General features: G+C 43.8%; 2 protein-coding genes across 3 annotated transcripts in view; one reads left to right on the top strand and one right to left on the bottom strand.

The window, feature by feature from the left end:
- LOC144582289 (uncharacterized) overlaps nucleotides 1-15,778 on the bottom strand; it is a 181,121-nt gene that overhangs the window by 4,204 nt on the left and 161,139 nt on the right. The window lies entirely within an intron of this gene.
- LOC144581983 (uncharacterized) overlaps nucleotides 1-15,778 on the top strand; it is a 168,907-nt gene that overhangs the window by 140,816 nt on the left and 12,313 nt on the right. The window contains exons 1-2 of one of the 2 annotated variants that reach the window (XR_013533562.1): nucleotides 597-1,113; nucleotides 13,060-13,241. The gene's annotated coding sequence lies outside the window, so the exon portion shown is untranslated. Of the gene's footprint in view, nucleotides 1-596; nucleotides 1,114-13,059; nucleotides 13,242-15,778 lie in introns of those variants that run through there. The other variant, XM_078368059.1, reaches the window with a different exon arrangement.

The raw sequence follows: 15,778 nt of genomic DNA, 5'->3' as shown, positions 1-15,778 counted from the left end.
GTTCTTGGACAGCTTTTAGTAAGTCTAAAATTCCCTCTTGGTATTTAATGGGAGTTCCTGCCGAGGTTAGGAACCCTCTTTCCTTCCATACGGCAGCATGGGCATGCAGAACCAGGTGAGCACAGCTGGGATCCGTGTGTGTGTTTATTCCCTTCTCTTTTCCTAATTTTAGAGTTTGAGTGAGGGCTACTGTTGGCATATGGCACATCTGCCGGGGGGCTACTGACTTGCGGGAGTCTCTGAGACCGCCAACGTAGATGTCTCGTTCAACCTGAGAGAGAGAGTGCACGGAAAAGAAAGAATATAGAAAAGTAGAGTCTGGAGGGCTGCGTGAAGATTATGGCCAAAACGCAGCAAATTTATTTTTGTGGGTTACAGTTTTTATACCTTTTTTCTTGTTTACATTTACCTTATCTCAGCAGAAAGAAAGAAAGGGGTAGACAGAAAGGAAACAGAAACTCTATAAAAAATAGTTATCAGGGGCTTGTGATATCTGCACAGAAGGCAGTTTAAGGGGGCTAGTGGTAGTAGTTTACATTTCAAAGATACAATGGCGCCCTTAAAGTGGCTGGTTAAACCTGTTTTTCACCAGGAGCTAAAACAAAGGCTTGGCTCTAGGGAAAATATGGGCAGAGGTCTCTGCTTCTCTTAGGCATCTCAATTGCAGCAAGTTTATTGCTTACACAGAGACTGAAGGGGGACATGGAAGCACACAGCACAATGTCTTCATAAACTGCAGGCCTTTGCTTTGCATTCTGTTGTTGCTTTAAGTGAGTCAGCTCACGGCCCTTTGTCTCACTGGACAGCCCTCGAGGTAGGGAAATGCAGACAGGTCTAGCAGTCAAACTGGGGCGAGTCAACTAGCTGTCTCGAGCCCTTGGCGCGAACACCACATCTCTCGGTTTTTTTTACTTTGCAAATGAAGTGTAAACAGCTTCAATTGCATCTCTCGGAGGGTGGAGAACACAAGACGGAAGACACATGGCAGGCACATTAGCAATATAAGAACACAGACAGCAATGGCAAGCAGAGATGAAAAGGAAGGGAGATGAAATTGATTTATCTAAGAAGACATGGCATCAACAAAACTGTGAGCAATAAAATCATCATCAGGTAATTGTGACTGAGAAAGGTCAATGGCCGAAATTTCTTGCTGCAAACGTGAGATGTCAAGAGAGACACTGTTATGAGACTAGATGCCCTGTAAATGGGCCTTAATAAGCGGCCACTGCCACTGGGAGTCATTGTAAGGAGCACTGGTTACACATATATATTTATAGTGAGCATGACATCTAAATGAAAGTCGATTTTGCAAGTTATACACTTTGTCTCCTAAGATGGTTACAGTTTGTTCTAAGGCATTTAGTTTAGCTTCTAACTTGTCATCAATAGACATTTGAGATCCTATAGCAATAGAAACATTTTTGGCTAAATGATTCACATATACAGCAGTATTAACAGATTTAGAAAGACTGACAGCAGCCGTAGCTGTAGAAGCTATCACGGACACAATGGCTATAATTCCAGCAATGAGTAAACTAAGGAAGCGTTTTTGACGCTGAAGGAGCAGAGATTGGGTTTTGTAAAACAGAGTATGAATGTTCATCATACCAAGGACCTGGGATATTTACAGGAAGCATAACATATGAGGGTTGATGAACAACAAGAATTGTGTCAACAGGGAACATAGAGGCATCAATACAATTTGTGAGTAGGCAATTCAAGCAGGAAATAGTATAATGACCATTTTGAACCTGAAAAGATACTGGCCCTAGTAGAAGGGCATAGGGAGCAGCTACGCATGAACGTATAGAGAAGGTTTGTACAGGTTTATCAACATTAATTCTGTGGCCTGCGTAAATTGTAGGAGGATGAATAGCTAGGAAAAGCCTCTATAGAGAGGAATAGGTTTTGCCAGAGGCTGTGGTATACAGGGGAGGGTTCTATGCTCTGGGGGACTCATATCGATGGATACTAGAAAGACGAGAAGAGGGTAAAGACCAATCATAAAGAGGAAACCCAGTAACAAGGTGGGAACAAAGAGCATGAGCTGATGGGGGAAGACAAGAGCGCTAGACAGGTGCAGGGTCAAGCGATTTGTTGGTCACATGGCAATGTTGCTGGTTATATATGGGCAGTTTAGCAGGAGTAACTTCTAACAATTCGTTAAGTCTAATATAGGATGCAATCTAATTTCTATTAAATTGAGGAGTATTTCTGGGTAGAGTTTCAAGGCCGCTATAAGCGAAGGAATGGCGAATGCCTAAATTGAAGCAATAGGAGGGTGAAGGCTGAGCAGTAGTTACAGGTGTGTAATGTGGATTTTCCATGTAAAAGGGCATAGATTACAGTTTGGCAGCATGGAAACACATAGGAGGTGAAATGGATTGACCAAAGAAGGTATAGTTTGCTGATTGAGGATAGATATGAGCGGCTGAAGGGGTGCCAAATATTGAGGTGTCATTAAGGAAGACAGTAAAGGCAGGATCATCCCAAGTAACAGGACGGATTAAAGGAGGATCAGGAACATAGGCCCAAAAGGCGTCAGGAGAATCATAAGTAGGCACAGTGTGTGCCGACGTAGAATCACAAGATAAAATGGCTAGCATGGCTAAAAATAGAGCAACTGGATTAAGAGAATGTCTTTGCTGACGGACAATGTGTGACGCATCAGCCACTAGGTGTCGCATCTGGGTCTAGGTCGGGACTGGAACCTTTTGAGGAGGTGTCGGCTGGTGATGGACACGGCGGGATGTCGTCCTTCGTAGGCGTAGACGTCGGATTCTCAGGGGAAGGGAGTTAGGTGAAGTCATCTGAGGGCTCGGCTGACGAGGAGATGTCAGTGAAGGAAGAGGGATAGTCACTGGCCTCGGAGAGGACTGTCTTCTCCGGAGCATGCTTGACGTGTCGCTCAGGCACCCAGATAGGTGAGGGGGCAGACTTAGGAAAAACACAAACATGGCTTCTGCCCCAAACTAATACAGGGTCAGGGCCATTCCATTGATTAGAAAATAAATCTCTCCATAACACTATAGGCGTGGCTGAGCCCTTTGGGTGCTAGAAATGATCAGCTGCTGAGTGACTGTCTGCATCAAGGGTTAAAAAATTTAGAACATAAAGAGCATGTCGAAGTACATCATGTGGAGACTTGTAAAAGGAAGGAGGTGAATTATTTAGTTTAAGTAATAAAGTTTTAAGGGTGGCGTGAGCACGTTCAACAATTCCCTGTCCTTGAGGATTATAGGGGATTCCTGTCTTATGAATCACCTGGAATTGAGAGAAAAAGGTTTGGAATAAAGAGCTGGTGTAAGCTGGAGCATGATCAGTCTTCAAAATGTTTGGTGCACCTAGGTTGGAGAACACGAGTAGACAATGAGCAGTCACGTCTTTGCCTCTCCTGTATGGGCTGAAGCTATTACGAAATGAGAAAAAGTGTCAATAGTTACATGCACATATTTTAAACGACCAAAGGAAGCAATATGGGTGACATCCATCTGAAAGATGTGGCCAGGTTGTAGACCACGAGGGTTTACTCCGGTATGTGTGGGTTGAGTTAAGTGAGTCACACAAGCAGGGCACTGCTTAACAATGGCACGAGCCTGTTCTCTGGTGATCTGAAACTGCAGCCGCAGGCTACGGGAGCCCTGGCGGTGCAGGGCATGGGACATCTCAGCCTGTCTTAGAGGAGAAAGGGCAGGAGCTATCACTGGGCATATGAGAGCATCAGCATTCTTGTTGCTTGCAGAGAGAAGACTGGGTAAATCAGTATGTGCACGAATGTTACTAATAAAGAACTGATGAGTCCACTTGCAGATAGTCTGCTGTAAAGGAAGAAGTAGGTGTATTATAGCAGAACTGTCAGAAAATGACAAGGGTGCTGTCTCCAGCAGATTGATCAGGTTAACTACATATTGACTGTCAGAGTATATATTAACTGATTGACCACAGGTGGAGAGAACATGTTGAACAGCAAGCAATTCCACCCTTTGTGCAGAAGTTTCAGGTGTCTGGAAAGAAAAGGGAACATCATCAATTTGTCCAGCGGCAAGTCTGTTTGAGGAATGGTCTGTGAATGCCAAAGCGACCTGAGAAATCGGCTGCAAAGAACATGTCTTGGGGAAAATAAGATTACATTTGGAATTAAAATGCAGTATTTTGTCTTTGGGATAGTGGCAGGAAAGCTGCTCTGTGAAATTTGCAAGAGCTAATTGCCATGAGTCAGAAAATGACCACAACCAAGATTGTTCTTGGGCGGTGTAAGGAACAATCACAATAGGTGGGTCAGAGCTAAAGAGAGTAAGTGCCCTGAGGCGGCCTTTGGCAATTAGCATAGATACTAAATCATGATAAGGAGTGGCAATACGAGGCCAGGCCGACTGGCAGACAGATGGAGCCACTCTAAGATTCCTTTTTGCCAGAAAAGACCTGTGGGGGTGTAAGAGGTGTGTAAAATGCATAAACACCAAGACAATAGTGACACGGTTTAGTTTTTTTTCTGAGAGGGCATCTTGCACCAATTGCAAGGTATGTCCAGCTTCAACAGTAAGTGTCTGGGGAGACTTTGGGTCTGCGGGGCCTCTGAGCATATCAAAAAGAGGCTTAAGCTGACCAGTAGTTAATTTAAGACTAGGCTTGATCTAGTTAATGTCTCCTAAAAACTTTTGGAAATCATTCAGCGTACTGAGATGGGCAGTTGATAAGAACAGGAGTCTGATAGGACACTTGATTGGAGTCAATGAGGCGACCCAAATAATGGAAAGGAGTTACTTTTTGGACTTTGTCAGGAGATATAACTAAGTTTGAATTTGTGAGGAGGTCGCTTAAATCTCGAAAGGCTTCTTGTAGGAGGCCAGGGGAGGGAGCGGCTAAAAGGAGATCATCTATATAATGTAACAAAAGGACATCCGGATAGCGCTCACGGACAGGTGCAATTACTTGAGCGACAAATTTCTGACACGAGGTGGGGCTGTTCGCCATACCTTGAGGAATAACCGTCTACTCATAGCGCTCAAAAGGCCTGTCAAAATTGGTTGCAGGAACACTGAAGGCAAACTTGCAGCAATCTTGAGGTGTTAAGGGGATGGAAAAGAAGCAATCTTTCAAATCAGTGACTAGTAATTCCTAATTTTGAGGAACAACAACAGGTGAAGGGAGACCAGGTTGCAGTGGTCCCATGATTTCTATAATTTCATTCACTTTCTTAAGGTCTTGTAAAAGTCTCTATTTACTAGATTTCTTTTTAATGACAAAAATAGGAGTATTCCATGGACTATTAGAATGCCTTAAATGGCCAGCTGCAAGCTGTTCTTGGATCAGCTCTCTAGCTGCAGCAATCTTTTCAGCAGACAGGGGCCACTGGTCTACCCACACAGGAGAATCAGAAAGCTAAGTGATGGAATCAGCGTGGGTGTCAGGAGTCACAGCGACCCATTGGAAAAAACCCCTAACCCTGAACGATCATTTTTAGGAACAACTTCTAAGGGCATAGGGTCACCTTGTAAATTTTGACCAAGACCTTTAGAAGGATGGAAGCCTTGTTTCATCCTGATATCTAGCGCAGGGCTAGAAGTAACTAAATGAGCATTTATAGACTGTAAAATATCACGACTCCACAAATTTATGGGAATGTTGGGTAAAACATATGGACGGAAAGAGCTACTATGGCCTTCTTCATCTGACTAAGATAACAACTGGGAAGACTGGTAAGGGTCAGAAGAAGTGCCTATACCTTGTAGAGACATATAAGCCTGAGTGACAGGCCATGCAGGGGGCTAGAACTCTGAGGAGATCACAGAAACATCTGCTCCAGTGTCTAAAAGGCCCCTAAATTTCTTTCCATTAATGGTAATAATCATTTCTGGTCGTGATGCCGAAATGGCTTGTACCTAGCACAGGTAAGAAGGATCTTTCTTGTCCCAAGGAGGGGACGTATCTGAGATAGTGCTCTTTCTGTGAGGCACAAGCAGAAGCTGCGTGAAGGGAGAGCCTGGCTGTAATGTAACTGCCCCTCCGGCAGTAGAAGCTAACACAGTCAGCTCTCCAGAGAAACTTTGATCAACAATAGTGGGCACAATATGTGGAATTGCTTTACGTCCTAACAAAAGGCTTATATATCTATCTGGTAATGGGCCAAAAATACCTGTTTGGACTGGAACCACACCAGAATCAGGCGTTAATAGGATCTCGGTGGTGGGACAGAGGTCAAGTCTTGAATAGTAGGTCGAGAGAGAGGAAGAGCCTCGATTGGTTGTGGGGGTCGAGGCGACCCCCTCTGGGAGTTTCCCGAACGAGGGAGAAGAGAATTTCCTTGAGCATCCCTCTTAGATCTGCACTCGTTTGCCCAGTGGTTGCCACGGTCGCACCGAGGACACTCACTAGGCTGTCGAGGCCTTTGCTGCGTGGCAGGGAAAGATGGCGCAGGCTGGGGGGAAGCAATACGAACAGGGTGAGGGCAGTTTTTAGCAATGTGACTAGACTGTCCGCATCGAAAGCACTTTACAGATGGCCTACGATTTTGCTGTTGTTGCTGCCTTAAAAAGGCTGACACGTAAAGTCCCTTTTGAGCTGCTGCTATGGCTAAACCTTGCTGATACGCTGGCCCAACATCTGCACATTGCTGGATATTCTTCAAGGGAAGCTTTTCTCTAAGAATGGAGAATGGACTGGCAAGTAGTATTAGCATTTTCATAGGCCAATTGTTTTGTAAATAATTGAGCTGACTCGCTATCTCTAAATTGCCGTTTGACTGCCTGCATTAATCGAGAGACAAAATTTTGGTAGGGTTCCTCATTTCCCTGTTTAATTTTGGTAATTTCATCAGTAAATTCTCCATGAGTGGGAAGCTTTCTCCAGGCATGCAAAGCTAAAGCATTTACCTGCCCAAATGCTGCTTCTGGGAGGGCAACTTGTGCCTGAACACTTTCATAATCACCTGTACATTTCAACATCTGCAAATTAATTCCCACTCTTTGTCTCTCATTCCTTTCCACCAACTCGAAAGCGGCATCATCATAATAAGCTTTCCACAATAAGTACTCACCGCCTGAAAGGCAGGCATTGGCGATGCGATGCTAATCTGCAGGGGTCATGGCCTGAGTACTAAAATTTTCGAGTAAAGAGAGAGTATAAGGTGCAGTGGGTCTGTAATTAGTTACTGCTTCTTTGAAATCTTTCATGAATTTTGGCGGAATAGGTTCATAATGGCGAACAATCTCACCGTTTTGAGTGGTCACCTCTATAACAGGACAGACGAGGTGGAGGTCAGAATCGGGAAATCCCTGTTACATAGACTCAAAGGCATAAGTAGTTTCAAGGATAGGTTCTCGTGGCATAGAGCACACCACAGGCTTAGAGGAAAGCGTAGTAACAGCAGGGAAAGCTTGAGTAGGTTTGGAAAGCGAAGCCAGGAGCCTGGATAATTCCTCGAGGGTAGGAATCGAGGGCACAGCTGAAGCCCTTACCTGCGCGCTCTCTGAAGCGCCAATTTCCACTCTGGCTCTGATCTTTTCATCCGGAGCTCCCCCATTTCTGGCTCCAGGTCTGACTCCGAGAGCGGAATCGGGCTCCTTTAGAGGATTGCAAGGTGGCAAATTACCGCCGCCCCCTCTACCATCAGGGTTAGATTTGCAAGAGAAAGAAGAGGAACTAGAAGCAAGAGAAACACCAGGGGAGCAGTGAGGCGGGCAGACAGCCTGGCGCAGCTGAGGCCAGACCGAGAGAAGCAATTCTGCCTGCGGAGAAAATTGATGAGCGGCGGCATATTCCTCAATCTTAGTTCCTATTTTACTCCACGTCGATTCATCTAACGATCCCTCCTCAGGGACCCACGGACACAATACATAAACAATCTCTAAAAACTTAGAAACATGATTCTTTTTTACATCAACACCTCTATTTCTTAACATTTGATGTAATAATTTCATGAACATTAACTTATTTTTGGACTCAGATTGCCCCATTTTACTCTAGATGAATTTTGAGTCTAGAACTACAAGAACCGCGGCTTTACCTTGTCTCCTTTGATTTGGGGTGCGTCACTGTACCTCTCGTACTCAGGTCCCTGTTCAAGCGCCAAGATGTCGGGGTCTGGCACGTCTGCTGGGGGGCTACCAACCTGCGGGAGTCTTCGAGACTGCTAACGTAGATGTCTCATTTAACTTGAGAGAGTGCGCGGAAAAGAAAGAATATAGAAAAGTAGAGTCTGGAGGGCTGCGTTTTGGCCATAATCTTCACGCAGCCCTCCAGACTACTTTTCTATATTCTTTCTTTTCCGCGCACTCTCTCTCTCAAGTTAAACAAGACATCTACGTTAGCAGTCTCAAAGACTCCCGCAGGTCGGTAGCCCCCCAGCAGACGTGCAAGACCCCGACAGGCTACCAGTTCTGCCAGCTGGGCACTAGTTCCAGGAGGAAGGGAATTACTTGTAAGCACTGTTTGATCACTGACTACTGCATATCCTGCTTTTCAAACTCCATTTTCTGTAAATGTTCTTCTGTTAAGGTTAAGGTCAGGATTGGCTAGAGGAGTTTTTAAGAGACCCTCTTGAGACACAGTTCTGAGCTGTAACCTGCTGACAGTCATGTTCTGTGTCTTCCTCAGGAAGAAAAGTAGTTGGGTTGAGGGTTGCAAATGTGCACAGCTGAAGTACAGGCCTTCGAGCTGCTATTTGACTAAGTCATTATCAGACAGCCATGAGCCTCCTTTAGGGGCCAGAATTTCAGCCACATTATGTGAAGTCCATACAGTTAGATCTTTCCCTTGCACTTTTTTAACCGCTTCTGAGCCAGTATAGCCACTGTGGCTACAATTCACAAGCAGTGTGGTCAGCTTTTCACTACTGCATCAATTTCCTTACTTTGGCATGCCACCACTTGTGGTGAGGTCCCCTGAGTCTGAGAACCCCCAGTGCCACTCCTGATTTTCTGAAACAGAGAGAACTTGTTTCTTGTCCAGAGGCTTAGAGCTGGAACCTGCGGTAGTGCCTGCGTTAGAGTCTGAAAGGCTGCCTCAGCTATAGGGTCTCATTGTATTAGATGGGTGCGAGCTTTTTGTGTTTCATCAATCAGAGTGTGTAGGGGTTTTGCTATTTCACCACATCTGGGAAATCAGCAAAAACCAGCTACTCCCAAGAATGCCCACAACTGTTTTACAGTCTTTAGATGGGGAAAGACCAGTATGGGTTAGAGACATTCTTTATCAAGGGCACAAGTGCCCTTAGACAAGATACACCCTAGAAAGCTGGGGTTTTGGTTTGGGAACCTTATATCCACAGGTGGCAAGGAAGTTTAGGAGGTCCTGGGTGGCCTGCTCACCCTGGATTTCTGAGTTTGCAGTTAAAATAAGTCATCCAGCTATTGAATAACCACAGTACCTGGATATAAAAAGTTGCTAAGGTCCTGGGCTAGAGCCTGGCCAAACAGCTGTGGCTATTCTGAAAGCCCTGGGGTAACACTGTCCAGGTGAGCTGAGAATTCTGGTCTAAAGGGTCTTCAAAGGCAAACAGAAACTGGGAGTCAGAATATAATGGCACACAGGAAAAGGCATCTTTAGGTCTGGGACTGTAAACCATTGTGCCTCTCCTGGTATTTAAGAGAGCAAGGTGTAAGGGTTAGGCACAGCCGGGTGTAAAGGAAGTACGGTTGCATTAATAAGCCTGAGCTCTTCCGCAAGCCTCCATTGCCCGTTAGGTTTTTGTCCTCCTAAAACTGGAGGATTGAAAGGGCTATTGCAGGACTGTACCAGACTGTAAGCTTTTAAGTCCTTTACAATATGCTGTAGCCACTTTTTGGCTTCTCTTCTTAAGGGGTACTGTGTTTGGTTAAAAAAAAAAAAAAAAGAGGTGCAATCCCTTAGCCTTACTCAAATTCACATGCATTATTTGGCTGTCCAAATTGTCTGTCCATTGTCCAAACCTCGGGATTAATCCCACCTTGAAATGATGGGCAGCACAGAGAGCTTTCCTTTCTGTTGATGTTCATATAGAAAACGGCTCCTGCTCTGGCTAATGGGTCCCACCCTAGTAAGGGAGTGGGACTTTCTGGCATGATGAGGAAGGCAGAAAGAAGAGCATATCTCCCCAATTACAGCTTAGGGGCTGGGGGAAGTATCAGGAGACTGCTTGTCCTAGGACTTCTTGGAAAGTTACAGACTTGGAGGACAGCTGTCCAGGGCAGGAGAGTAAAACAGAGAAGGCCACACCAGTGTCCAGGAGGAGATCAACTTCCTGGCCCCTGTGGTCAGCTTTACCTGTGGCTCTGTGAGGGTGAGGACTTCTGCTGGCACTTGCCCTGGGCATTTTCATTCCTGCTGCTGGGTCATCTGGTTAGCCACCTCAGGCCCTCGGAAAGTGGGCTTTCCAGTGATTACCCTTGGAACAGTGGGAAAGGATGAGGTGTCCATTTCTCCTGGGACAATTCCTTATAAAATGAATGTCCCATTAGGCCACAGTGGTAACAAGCTCTGCCAGACTGGCAGCTAACCCAAGCCTTTGCCTCATTTGAGGCCCTGGGGTCTGCTTGCCTGAGGCCATGGCTGTGGCTAGTGCTGTGGCTTTTCTCTGATCTCTCCTGCTCCTTTCAGCCTGTTCCTTCTGGTCTCTATTGTAAAGCACCGAGGTTGCTAGGTTTATAAGTATTCTGGACTCTGTTCTGTACCCAGGGCCAGCTTCTGGAGCTTCCTCCAAATGTCTGCTCCTGACTGCAGAATAAACTTGTCCTTTAGTATTAACTGCCCCTCAATGGAGTCTGGTGACAGGGGAGTATACTTTCTCAAGGCTTCCTGCATTCACTCAAGGAAAGCTGTTGGGTTTTCTTTCCCTGAGTTATGGTGGATAACACTGCATATTTCCTGGACTTCCTCCTAGTTCACCTTAATCTCTCAAATATGCAGGTCAAGAGGTATCCATGTCTGCAGGCCCCTCATTTTGAGTCAGGATCCCAGCGAGGGTCCATGCTAGGGATTACGTGTCTACCTGTATGAAATCTGTCATTCTCTTCTCGTGTCATCTGATCATGTAGTTGACTAAAGTACCAGGTGTCCTTAAACTCTTGAGCTGCTGCTGAAGCAGCCTCTGTCTCACTGCTGGTCAAGGTTTGCTTAAGCAGTAACATGATATTTTTTCAATCTAATTCATAGGACTGATGCAGGCTCTGCAAAGTATCTATGTACTAGTCTGGGTCATCTGAAACTTTTCCTAAATCCACTTAATTTGCTTTAAGTGAGAAAGTGAAAAGGGAATGTGCACGTTAGTTAGTCAAATTCTCCTCCTGCTGCCTGTAGAGGGCAGAGTCTGGGCATCCTAGTAGCCTAACAGGCCTTGGCCATTTCAGCCTCCCCAGTTCCTTTTGGATTATTGGAGCTGAGGAGGTCTGGTCAGCCTCCAGGGAATACAGGCTGAATGTGGTTGAGAATAAATGTATCATAATAATGTCAGTTAGATAAACAGAACTATAGTTGCTAAAAATCTGGCAGGGAAAGTGTTAGACAAGCCAGACATAAGGGTGGAGGGCTTAGCTGAGGGACACCTGTTAAAATCAAGTAAGTCATTTCCTACTTTTTGGAATTCAGGCTTATCACTAAGCCTTCTAATCATGCTTTGGCTTGCTCTGTGCATCAACTCATTGTGCAGGTGGGTGGAGAAATTATGTAATCAGGCCAGTTCGTATGGTGTCTTCTACTGGAATTAAAATGGCAAATTAACAAATTCACATTGGTATTTATTTACCAGTCTCTACACTTGGTTAATATGCATCAGTCCATAAGAGGAACCCACACTGGGAAACAAACTGTTTTCCATTCCCCAGCTGAATTCTGAGACTACCCTGGACTTAGTATAGTTCCTTGTATGAAGCATATGCTCAGTTAGTGTTCATTTGCATGTTGAATTGAACTGAGTTTGTTTTCTAATGCACAAGAAGGTAAAGAAAATGCACCGTCTAGTGAATGGGAGAAGGAAATATGCACGTTAAGGGTTATGGAAATCATCAGTGCCAGGCACTCTTCTAAGCCAGGTGTGTACAGTGTCCTCTTTAACATGGTTGGGATGCGTGCTATTAGACAAGAGGTCTCTGTGGGCTTTCAACCCACATTTAGAAGACAAGCCCATTTTAAGAACCTATAACATTAGACTGTGGGCCATGGTGAATCTACCTTGGTGATGCCAACCTTGGAGTCTGTACAGCCTGCCTGTCATCGAAGAGACACAAACAGGGTGCTGGCCCTAAAGGAAGTAGAAGGAAAGCTTGTAACAGAGGTTGGGAGATACACAAAAAGCACCCACCCTGTGAGATTGTCTGTGGAGAAAGAGTCAAATAATTCACTTTAGAAAACTAAACCAATGTTTAAATCCTTCCAAAAGCATTATTCAGATAAAATTCAAACGTTTCCCAAGCTTATCAACGGAACAATTTTTTCCACATGATTTTCATTAATATATACTAGAATAGCAATTCCTCTGACTTACTTTATTTCAACATGCAAATAAACATTAATTATGTATTTCATAAAAGGGATGATAATAGGTTCTAGGAAAGTCTTTAATTAATCTGAAAGATGTAATTTATATTTGGGATGCTCAAGGTTTGTAAGATACTTTAATCTTGACCAAAAAATCCCTGAAGGAGATCTTATTACCCTCATCTCACAGTAAGGAAACCGAGATTCAAAAAGGTCAAGTCTTTTGCTTAATGTCACCCATATTTGAAGCCATGTTTGATTTAACTATAGATTGAATTTATAGTTCTTTAACATGGACTTTTTCTTAAGTAACTTGCAATCTTGAGTGGAATACAAGACAGGTATATGGCTGTGTAACACATGCTGGAAAACCTAGAGAGGGACATAGTGTGTTGCAGAGCATGCAGAGAAAGTTAACATCACTTTCATCTGGGAAGATTCAAGAAAGATTTTATTTGTGATGTGGCATTTGAGTGGAGCCTCAAGGGGAAATAAAAATTGTCCCATGTAGTAGAAATATGGAAATAAATTTAGAACATCTTAACCTGTATACAGAGAGAACCACCAAAAACCGAATAAGTGATACAATTGTTGTGTACCTAACAGTACAAAACATGAAGGTACAGAGGTGGACAGGACGTCCCTGAACTCAAGATGGTTCACAACACAGTACAACGACCTTCCCTGAATACTTCCACTGGAAACACAGAGGAGGTCCAGCTTGGCTTCTAGTGGAGCAAATGATGAAGCTGACTGGAGATGGATTTGCACCCAAGAGACTAGAGAAGGTAAGTCCAAGCAACAACAAATGCACTGAGTGACAGAGTCACAGAAATAGGTAACAATGAAACATTGAGACTAGCCAGAACAATCCGGAACTGGAAATACGTGCCTGTGCGGCCAAAGCACAAAGACGACAAGGCATTTGAGTTCTGCATGCTCTTAACCACTCTTACCGGGACCAATTCTGCATTGATCTGGTATATTTTGAAGTTCCGTATAATGCTTTGTTTCTATTAAAAAGGACTGTTAGGGTTAAGAAACAGCTTGAAGCTGGAGCTTGGTCTTGGGGTTGACTGTAATGGTAGAAAAGTGTGGAGGAAGAGGGTGACTTGCTAGGGAATTACAGAAACGATCTCAGCTTGGGTGAACTATTAGGGTATGAGCTTCTCATTAACAGAAGTTTTGTTTAATGGCCTTAAATGTCATGCCATAAATTCTTGGTTGATTTCATAGGTAATGGGTAGCATTATCTTTTAAATAAGGATGTAAAACAGATATAAATTGCCAAAGCAAAAGCTGTAGGAAGAGAAAAAAGAATGTAAAATAGAGAAAAGTGCCTCACAGTGGTCATGTTCAGTACTTTCTTGCTGGAGAATATTCTATGATCTGGAGCTATGGAATCGCTCTCCCTTACGATTCGCTGCTTGTTACACCCGTAATCTGTATGTGCAGCAGAACAAAGTGCGGACAGGCCGGAGTCTTCCTGGATGTCCTCCTTTATCAGACAACCGTTACTTTTCAGCCATTTTTACTCCAGCAAGAAATAAGAGACCAATGTTATAAAACAGGACTGTCCACCCGAACTAGTGAGCATCCCAGGAATATACTAGGACATAAAATATACCCTCTTTAGTGTTCCTCCTCTGTATTTAATTCCTTAGATTCAAATGGAGAAGAGGCATCTTTAAAAAGAAAAGAAACTCTCCAACCTAAGTTTAAATTTTTCTCTATGAGAAAAATCCTTGCTAGGGAATAGAAACTATCTCAGCTTGGGTGAAATATTAGGGTATGAGCTTTCCATTAACAGGAATTTTATCTTATCTATTCTGGGATCCTGAGAACCTAATTCAATGGTGTTCTATAAATTATCATAATTAAAAGGGTCTCAGTAATGGAAAAATTCAGTGCCATTTGGCTCTAGACACACTTTAAGAATTACCACCAAATAACAGATATTGCAAGTAGGAATATAAATAGCTGTTTCAGTTTCAAACACGGAACCTCTGGAACATGAGAAATGTCCTAACAAGTAGCAGCAGAACATTCCAGCAGGGTTCTAAAATGCTGAGATTTCAACCCATGCACACCAATGCCAATATTAACAGTCACCAATATGGAACAAATTATTCCCTTTTGAAAAATTCTATTCAAAGATGAATAAAAAGCCAGAATCAGAGGACAAATAAGCCAATTTTCAACCCTAAGAAACATGAATTTTTAAGTGAATTGCATAAATTAGCTCAATAGTACAGCTTTGTCATAAAATGTATGTATTCTGCAGAGAAACAGCCTGGCCATAGCACTTTCCAGCTGTACAGGAGTCACTGGCAAGAGATAAGATGACTGGAAAAAAGACAGGATGGCATTTGTTGGAGATTGCTAAAGTGGTTTCATCTGGGTCCTTTCAGAATCGGGGAGCCTGAGCCAGTTCCAGCAACCACTACCACCAAAATCCAATTGAGCAATAGACAGTCAAAGAAATAGACAAAAATGGAACACTGAGCCTAGCCAGAACAGTGTGGAACTTACTTCTCCGGTGTCCTCCTTCTCCTCCTCTGACCCTCCAGCCCTTCAATTTCTTTGTCACCAGCTTCCTGACTCTTGCTGCAGCCAGTGGCTATCTAACCTCTCTGAGTTGCAGTTTCCTCAGTTCTGAAACTGGGCTAATTAATACATGGGGTAACAGGGTGTAAAATTAAGACTTTAAAAAATCCTCTGCACTAGAAATGTAGTAATCCTCTGTGTAATTCAAATTTTAGAAAACAATAGGCAGGCCATGGGGCTCATGCCTGTAATCCCAGCAATTTGGGAGTCCGAGGTGGGTGGATCACAATGTCAGGAGATCGAGACCATCCTGATGAAGACAGTGACCCATCTCTACAAAAAATACAAAAACTTAGCTGGGTGTGGTGGGACGTGCCTGTAGTCCCAGCTACTTGGGAGGCTGAGGCAGGAGAATTGCTTGAACCCAAGAGGCGGAGGTTGCAGTGAGCTGAGACTGGGCCACTGCACTCCAGCCTGTGGGTGACAGAGCAACACTCCATCTCAAAATGATGGTAAATATAAAAATTCCATAAAATTCTGATTTTCAACATGAAAATTTTGAAATATTTTTTAAATATCAAAAATATATACATACAGATGCCCTTATTTTGCTGTTACCCTAATTACATGCTTTGTCTACCTGCTGTGTACCGACCACTTACAGCATCGCCCTTACCAGGTCACTTGGAGCACTGGTAATAAAGTACGCAAAGCTCCTAGGACAGTGCCTGTCCTGTTAACAGATACCTGGCAGCAATTATTTTTTTGTAGATAATTG

The sequence above is a fragment of the Callithrix jacchus genome, chromosome 4 (genome assembly GCF_049354715.1).
Source record: "Callithrix jacchus isolate 240 chromosome 4, calJac240_pri, whole genome shotgun sequence".
NCBI classification, from domain to species: Eukaryota; Metazoa; Chordata; class Mammalia; order Primates; family Cebidae; genus Callithrix; species Callithrix jacchus.
The sequence above is the reverse complement of the archived record's forward strand: the minus strand, read 5'-3'. Positions and strand labels throughout refer to the sequence as shown.